The sequence below is a fragment of the Notamacropus eugenii genome, chromosome 1 (assembly GCF_028372415.1).
Source record: "Notamacropus eugenii isolate mMacEug1 chromosome 1, mMacEug1.pri_v2, whole genome shotgun sequence".
In the NCBI taxonomy this organism is placed as follows: domain Eukaryota; kingdom Metazoa; phylum Chordata; class Mammalia; order Diprotodontia; family Macropodidae; genus Notamacropus; species Notamacropus eugenii.
This window is the reverse complement of record NC_092872.1, coordinates 332,205,167-332,213,878: the sequence shown is the minus strand read 5'-3', so window position 1 is coordinate 332,213,878 and position 8,712 is coordinate 332,205,167. Positions and strand designations below refer to the sequence as shown.

At 35.4% G+C, this 8,712-nt stretch overlaps 1 pseudogene; it reads left to right on the top strand.

The window, feature by feature from the left end:
* The first annotated feature begins 7,745 nt into the window (after nt 1-7,745).
* On the top strand, nt 7,746-8,318 carry LOC140525645 (large ribosomal subunit protein uL6 pseudogene; annotated as a pseudogene).
* The last annotated feature ends 394 nt before the right edge of the window (nt 8,319-8,712 follow it).

Here is an 8,712-nt window from a genome sequence, read left to right as displayed (position 1 = left end):
ATAAATATTATGTTTTTAAATAGTAGAGGGAAAATAGAGAAAAGAAAAAGAATAGTGGAAGTAGAAGCTGCCTATGTATGTTTCTCAAGGTAAATGGCACAGAGCAATGGTTCCCATGTAGTGAATCGCAAACCCCTTGAGGCTTGTGATGTTGGGTCAAGCCATTTGGGCTGAAAATTCTTTAATGCTACTGTTAGTAGTCAATAATTGCCCAGTTATGTTACAGATATATTTTTCTTCTGTGACAATAAGCATGTGCATGTTTGAAGCATTCTGGGTTTGTTTTTACAGCAATTAAAAGCCATCATGATTATGCACACAACTGTTTCAGTGTTCATGTAGTAATTACACCAAACTCTACTTCTGAGTAAGCTCAACATATTCTTGCACTTTTTTTCAAGCAGTCATCAAATTGTCTCCAAATCACACAAGAGTCCTATATTCAAATCCAAACTAATTTCTAATGGATGATCAGATGCCTGCGGGTAGCTGCATTTGTGTTTTGTTCACTACAACAGAGTAATTCCTTCATTCTCCTCTGTTATTCTATAATTATACCTCATTCACTGTATAATCATGTAATCAAGATGTTATAAATGTTTGTATTTTTGCAATGCAGATGTCAGACTGCCTGAAAACCATGATCTCTGGGCATGTGAATTGCAAGCCATCTTGATACCATTATGGATCATCACAAACATTCTACAGGAGCAAATCTTATATTGTTTCTATCGCAGTATTAAAGTTGTTTTCCAAGTCAAACCACTTCTCTTTATGTTACTGTTCTTCTACTAGGTGGATTTTCAAATGAACTGATTGGCAATGGTCAGTCAAAATTCAGTAGAGTTTCTGTAAGATTACAGCCACCTTGCCAGTGGTAGGACAGAAGAACATCACATCTGAAGAGACTCTTTCTTTACAAAAGGTACTTTGTATATAAACATTGTTTAACAACAACCACGATAAACCAATATGCACTTGCATTTGTCATTTGTCAATAGAAAAGTAAGTACTCTATATTAAAACTAGCTATTCATTTAACTGATTGGTTAGTTGGCTAAAAATAAAAAATGAATTTCTATCTCTCAGCAAGAGAGACTGTAAAATTTTCCTACTGTTTCATACCACATATTTGAGTGAATGAGTATTTTCAGTGTTCCTGTTTTAAATAAAAATTCAGAAATAAACTTGATGTTGAATTGTCTAACATTGAGCTAAATGTCCCAGCCTTTTTATAAATTTTTTAAAAATCCAATATCAAAATTTTTATCTGTCATTATTATGGTAAACATCTTCCAAGCTGAAATATATTTCATTTAAAATGTTATCTACATTAAAATTTGTAAGATAAAAAAATTTAACATGAAGTCTTCTTACAAATAATATAACAAGGCCTCTCTGGATTACTTATCTTAATTCTTATAGAATGTCCCACTAAATATTCATAATTATTTGATCGTTAATAACACAATTAGTTATTGATTATAATATAATAATCATAATCATACTCATACAATAATATGACTAGAACTGTATAATTTTTATATATTTAATTTTGATAATTACAAGTAGAATAAGATTTATATGCTATTATTATATAATATAAATATTAATTTACAGTTTAGGGGAAAACATTATCATTGTAGTTATTATATACCCTTAATGAATAATTACCAAATTTTGTTTTAAAGTGTATTGTACAAAAATACTTCAAAATATTTTGTAAATATTATGAATAGTATATTAGATTACTCTGGGTAACCACAACACTTTTTTTCATTATTGTAGAAAAGGGCTTGCAAAACAAAAAAAAGGTTAGGAACTTACTGCCAGAGGGAATAACTAAAAAGAAAAGAAAAAGAGCAGCTGAGATCCAGAACTTCACAGAATATATAATCAGAGAAAGGAGTTAGTAGCGCTTCAAATATTTATCTACATATAAATGCCCAGAGTTTAAGCAATAAACAAGAAACACAAGAGTTTATAATATAGGAGACAAATCTGGCCTTATAAATACCACTGAGATGTAGTTCTGGATGGTTTTTTTTTTTAATAAACAAAGGGAAATAATTCCTAAGAGAAGGAAAAATGGAATTTGACCAAAAAAAAGACTAATGTGGATACACAAAGAATTTGCCAATAAATTTATGTAGGGGGTGTGTGTGTGTGTGTCTGTGTGTGTGTGTGTGTGTGTGTGTGTGTGTAGGCCATGTATGTTTGTTCATATAGGCCTTTCTATATGTGGCCCACAGGGAGGCATGAATAGATACCTCTAGTCTCCTTTACCTATTCTCTCCAAAGGAGACTTTGATTCCTACAAAGAAGGGGGCAAGAAGCTAGAGTCAAAAGGTTGGTGTTGAATGTAGCTGACTTTGCCTACTCCCAGAGCTGAGAACAGATTAAACCAATTAAAAGAGAAGTATAAAAAAAAGCAATTAAAAAAATAAAAGAGGTCTTTCTGACCAGATGTCACCACTCCCTCATTTCCCCCAGTCTTCTCTATGAACTTTTAGTTATTATACAAAACAACTTACAAAACTACTTCTGAAGACTGTGTCTCCCATGAGATTCCCTCCCTGTAGAAATATATTTAAAACCCCTCCCCTTTGTCCCCTTTGGGCACTCCTGCACTCTGGGCTGCATATTGGTCTCAGATTGCAATTCCCTTGTCTCTGGTAAGAGATCCTAGTTTTTGCTGTTTTGGCAGTCTTCATTATTTCAGGTTGACCCATCTGGTGTCAGAAATGGGACTTGAAGATTTCTGTCCAACTGCCGCTCTCAAGCCCAGATGCCCAGTTCTCTTGTCCAGATTCAACTCAGCAGTCTGGCCTGAGTAAGTGAGTCTCTCAAATTTCCTGAACTCCTATCTTTTGTTGGTCAAGTTCTTGGTTTTTTAACCAAGGATTTGTTACAGTACATATGGGCAATTTTGGGTCCATTCCAACAGGTCCCCCTGAAAGGGGATGGCTTTTGTGATTATTGACCATATTTTGCCACTCTGAAAGGTCCCTCAAAAAAGGATGGTTGCCAATACAATGATCCAAGACAATTCCAAAAGACTTATGATGGAAAATGTTATCTGTTGGGATTGGAAGCTCAATTCCGTGTGGACAGTCTCGGGCAGGTAAAGGTGGGAGCTTCTAAATCTTAGAGCTCTCACGAGACCCTCCCAGGAAATGGCAGGGAATAGAGGTGAACCGGCTAGCTCGGGTATTTCCGCCTCTCCCCGGGAGATACGTGATGGGTGGAGTCTCCCTGCCCTCGAGGTCGTCCTGGATCTGGGCACACTATTGTTATCTAACAGCACAGTATTGAGATGCAAACTGTGTGGCTGAAGGTTAAGTAGGATTGAGGAAGCCTGAAAGCTCTCTTAGCACGTAAGGAGCCAAGAGGACAGTAGGCTCCGCTTTCTTCTTTCCTCTCTCCCCTCCCCCTCTCTCCCCGCTTGTACTTCTACTTCCAATCCCTTAAGATCTTAGCCTCCTTAGGAAATCTCCCCCTCTTCCTCCTAAGGAAGACCTCCCTGCACTTGTAACTAGACCCTGAAATAAAGCTCAACCCTTATTCGACTCTGGAACGTCCTTTCTCTCATATGTGCATCCGGCATGGCCAGCCGAAGACCTCAGAGGTGAGGTAAGAAAGACTCGGGTAGCCCACACAGGCCTCTAGGCCTGGCAGTTATCTACATCGAGAGAAAGAACTGTGGCATCTGAATGCAGATTGGTTTTTCCCTTTTGTTCTGTTTCTGCATTCACAACGTGACTAACGTGGAAGTACATTTAATATGGCTGCATATGTATAACCTATGTCATGTTGCTTGCTCTCTTGGGGAGCTTGGTTGGGAGAGAGGAAGGAAGAAAAAAATCAAAATCTTTTTAAAATGAATATTAGAAAAAGGACCCACATGTACAAAAATATTTGTAGCAGCTCTTTTTGTGGTGGCCAAAAATTGGAAATTGAGGGGATGCCCATCAATTGGGAATGGCTGAACAAGTTGTGGTCTATGAATGTAATGGAATACTATTATACTATAAGAAATAACGAACAGGCAGACATCAGAAAAACCCGGAAAGATTTATATGAATTGATGCTGAGCGAAATGAGCAGAACCAGGAGAATATTGTATGCAGTAATAGCCACAGTGTGTGAGGACTGTTTCTAATACACTTAGCCCTTCACAGCAATACAAGGACCTAAAACATTTCCAAAGGACTCTTGATGCAAAATGTCATCCACATTCAGAGAAAGACCTGTGGAGTTGAAACGCAGAATGAAGCAAATTATTTTCTATTTTGTAATATTTTGTTTTGTTTTTCTCATGGCTTATCCCATTTGTTTTAATTCTTCTATGTAACATGACTAATGTGAAAATATGTTTACTAAGACTGTATGTATAGAAACCATATAAAATTACATTCTGTCTCAGGGAGGGATGGGAGAGGGAGGGGGAGAAAACTTTAAAACTTACGGAAGTTATTGAAAACTGAAAACAAATTAATTTTTAAAAAGAATGTTAAAAGAACAAAACAATAAATAAATAAAATAAAAAATGAATGTTGAAAACTATTTTTATATGTAATTGGAAAAAATAAAATACTTTATGCAAATAAATAAATAAAGGATATGCCAGGCATATATTTTTACATTTGTTTGTCTTTAGGGAATGCCTTTTGTATTAAGTGTACTGTGTGTGTATATGTGTGTGTGTGTGTGTGTGTGTATGCACATGAATAACCTACCTATTCCAGAATGCCTAGGAAGAGAGATTTCTAAAAGACCAGACATTTGCAGTAGTAGATAGTGTCAGAAATCAGACAGTATCATGAGATATCTGAGCCCTAAGATATGATGGACTGATAAAATGGACATCAGGGGTGGATTACACTTACCCTTTCTCTTCTTCCCTGTGTGCCAAAAGAACTGCCTAAAAGTGTTCCTATCAATGCATCAGTCACTTCAATGCCTCTCTTGGTCAGCAACTAAATTCTTGACCAAGAGGGTGAATGTTAAATGTAGCTGACTTGCTTGACCTTAGGGTTGTGAATTGCTTGTGGGTTGTCTAAGTTAAAATAGAACTATAAAATGCAATTAAAAATAAAGAAAAGTGCCTTGTTTTGACCAGAAGTCACTACTCCCAGTCTCACCCCCCTTCAATGTAGACTTTCAAGTTGTTATGCAAAACAATTAAAACAACTACTTCTTATCGTTGTACCTCCCATGAGACTTTCTTCCTATAGAAATATATTTAACCCTGCCCCACCTTTACCTCCCTAGGGCACTCCTGCACCCTGAACTTCATGGTGACCCTGGATTGCAATTCCCTTGCCTCTGTTAAAAGACCCTAATTTTTGCTGTTTTATCTTTATTTCAGGTTGACTAGTTTGCTGTCTTCAGAGAGGTGATACTGGCCTAGAAGTATAAATGTCTGCCTATTTAAATATTGTTGGTCTGGGGGAAATCATTTTTAAGTTTAAACAATGATCCTGATAACTATTCCCTAATGGGGAAGGAGTACACCAAACTATATAGTCAAAGGCTTCACTTCCCTTCCTACCAAATGCCAGTTACTCAAAAACCACCCATAGTGAATAGCAAATAAACCCATTTATTCAAGTTGATAATGAACAGATATCAAAGTTATAGATTTAAATACACAAGACAATACACATAATGAGTGAGATAGTCCACTGGTAGCAAGATATCTCAGCTCAACCAAGAGAATCCCAGATCCTACCCAATGGAAATTCTGCAAAGTTTCTAATATGGTAAGTAGGGAATAGGGTCATGATCAAGACACTTGACTTTTTTTCAGAATTTTGCCCTCTTTACTAGGGACCTCTCCCTGCAAAAGATCTGGAAACATGTGTTCACTCTTGAAGCTAGAAGCCAGAAGAATAAGAGTTCTCCTCTCCCAAACTCTCACCAACTTCACACCCAGCCTCCCCTCTTCCCCCCATTGTAGGTACAAAACATCAAATAATTCATTACCACTAATGAAAAAAGTCTTATGCAAATAGGCTTAGTTATACTTCTTGATGATGGAATAAAGATAGGTAACAAAGATTTTATGCAAGAGGTTAGCACAGTACTACAAAAATAGCATCAAGGAAAGATACAATTCAAAATGAGAAGAAAGAAAGAGTAGTCAGTCCTTGAGAAATGTTATCCTTTTAAGCAGAATTTTTATGTATGTAGTTATTTGAGTCTGTGCCATTTCTGCTTTGAATCTATGCAGATAGTAAGGAAGGGAAGAAAACGGAAAGGTAGTAGTTTTCTTCCTCTGAAAACTGCCTGTTCATAATCATTGACCATTTATCAATTGTGTTCTTATAAATTTGACTTAGAGCTCTATATATTTGAGAAATGAGGCCTTTATCAGAGACATTGACTGTCAAATTTGTTTCCCAACTTTTTGCTTCCCTTCTAATCTTGCTTGCATTGGCTTTGTTGGTGCAAAACCTTTTCAATTTAATCTAATCAAAATCATCTATTTTGTATTTCATAATGTTTTCTATCCCTTGTTTGGTCATAAATTCTTCCCTTCTTCATATATCTGACAGGTAAACTATTCCTTGTTCTCCTCATTTGGTTATAGTATCAGTCTTTATATCTAACTCATGCATCCATTTTGACTTTATCTTGGTATAGCATATAAGATGTTGGTCTATACCTAGTTTCTGCCATACTGTTTTCCAGGTTTTCCAGCAATTTTTTCTTAAATAATGACTTCTTATCCCAGAAGCTATAGTCTTTGGATTTATCAAATAGTAGATTACTATAGTCATTGACTGTTGTGTCTTGCATACCTAACCTACTCCACTGATCCACCACTCTAGTTCTTAGCCAGTACCAAATAGTTTCGATAATTGTTGCTTTATAATAGAATTTAAGTTCTGGTATAGCTTGGCTACTTTTCATCACATTTCTTTTCACTAATTCCCTTGATATTCTGGACATTTTGTTCTTCCAGATGAATTTTGTTATTGTTTTTTTCTAGGTCCATAAAATAATTTTTTGGTAGTTTGATTGGTATGGCACTGAATAAGTAACTTAATTTAGGTAGAACTGTCATTTTTTGAATTGTTGTTATTCGAATTAATTTTTTACTTGATTCTCTAGAATTTTTTAAGTATGCCATCATATCATCTGTAAGGAACGATTGCTTTGTTTCTTCTTTGCTATTCTAATTCCTTCAGTTTCATTTTCTTCTTTTATTGCTAAAGCTAACATTTCTAGTACAATATTGAATACCAGTGGTGATAATGAACATCTTCATTTCACCCCCAATCTTATTGGAAATGCTTCTAGTTTATCCTCATTACATGTAATGTTTGCTTATGGTTTTAGACAGATGCTACCTATCATTTTAAGGAAGACTCCATTTATTCCTATGTTCTCTGATGTTTTTTAAAAAGAATGGGTGCTGTATTTTGTCAAAAGCTTTTTCTGCATCTATTGAGATAATCTCATGATTTCTGTTAGTTTTGTTGTTGACAAGGTCAATTATGCTGATAGTTTTCCTAATATTGAATCGGTTTTGCATTCTTGGTATAAATCTCACTGGGTCATAGTGTATTATTCTTGAGATAACTTGGTATAAACTTTTTGTTAATATTTTATTTAAAACTTTTGCATCTATATTTATTAGGGAAATTGGTTTATAATTTTCTTTCTGTTTTGACTCTTCCTGGTTTAGCATCATATTTATATCATAAAAAGAATCTGGGGGCCCATTTAGTACCAGAATGAAGACCATCCTAAGCAACCAGACCATCAACATCCCAGAAAATGTTGACATCTCCTTAAGGGTCAGACAGTTATTGTGAAGGGGCCCAGAGGAATCCTCCATAGGGATTTCAAGTGTATAAGTGTTGATCTCAGCCTCCTTGGAAAGAAGAAAAGAAGGCTGTAGGGGGACAAGTGGTGGGGAAATCAAAAAGAACTTGCAACCATGCACACAATCCATAGTCATGTACAAAACATGATCAAAGGAGTGACCCTGGGTTTTTATTAGATGAGGTCTGTGTGTGCTCACTACATCATCAATGTTGTTATTCAAGAGAATGGCTCACTTATTGAAATCAGAAATTTCTTGGGTGAAAAATATATTCAGAGTGCACATGAGACAGAGTGTTGCTTGTGCTGTTTCTCAAGCCCAAAAAGATGAGTTAATTCTTGAAGGAAATGATATTGAACTTATTTCAAACTAAGCTGCCCTGATCCAACAGGCCACCACAGTCAAAAACAAAAATTGAAGAAAAATTTTGGATGGCATCTATGTTTCTGAGAAGGGCACAATGCAACAAGCTGATGAATAAGTTAGAAAATATGCCAAAGGCCATGTCCTGAGGAGTCAACACTTATTCAGACGTCATAATAAAAATATTTTGTCAAAAAAAAAAAAAAAGAATTTGGTAGGATTCTTTACTTATTTTCTTTGCTTATTTTCCCAAATAGTTTATATAGTATTGTAGTTAGTTGTTATTTAAACGTTTGATAGAATTCACTTGTAAACCCATCTTCCTTAAGGAGATCATTGACAGTTTGTTAATTTCTTTTTCCCAAATGGGATTATTTAAGTATTTTACTTCCTCTTGTGTTAATCTGGGCAATTTATATTTTTTAAAATATTCATCCATTTCACTTAGATTGTCAAATTTTGGGGCATACAGTTCAGCAAAGTAATTGCTAATGTTTTAATTTCCTGCTCGT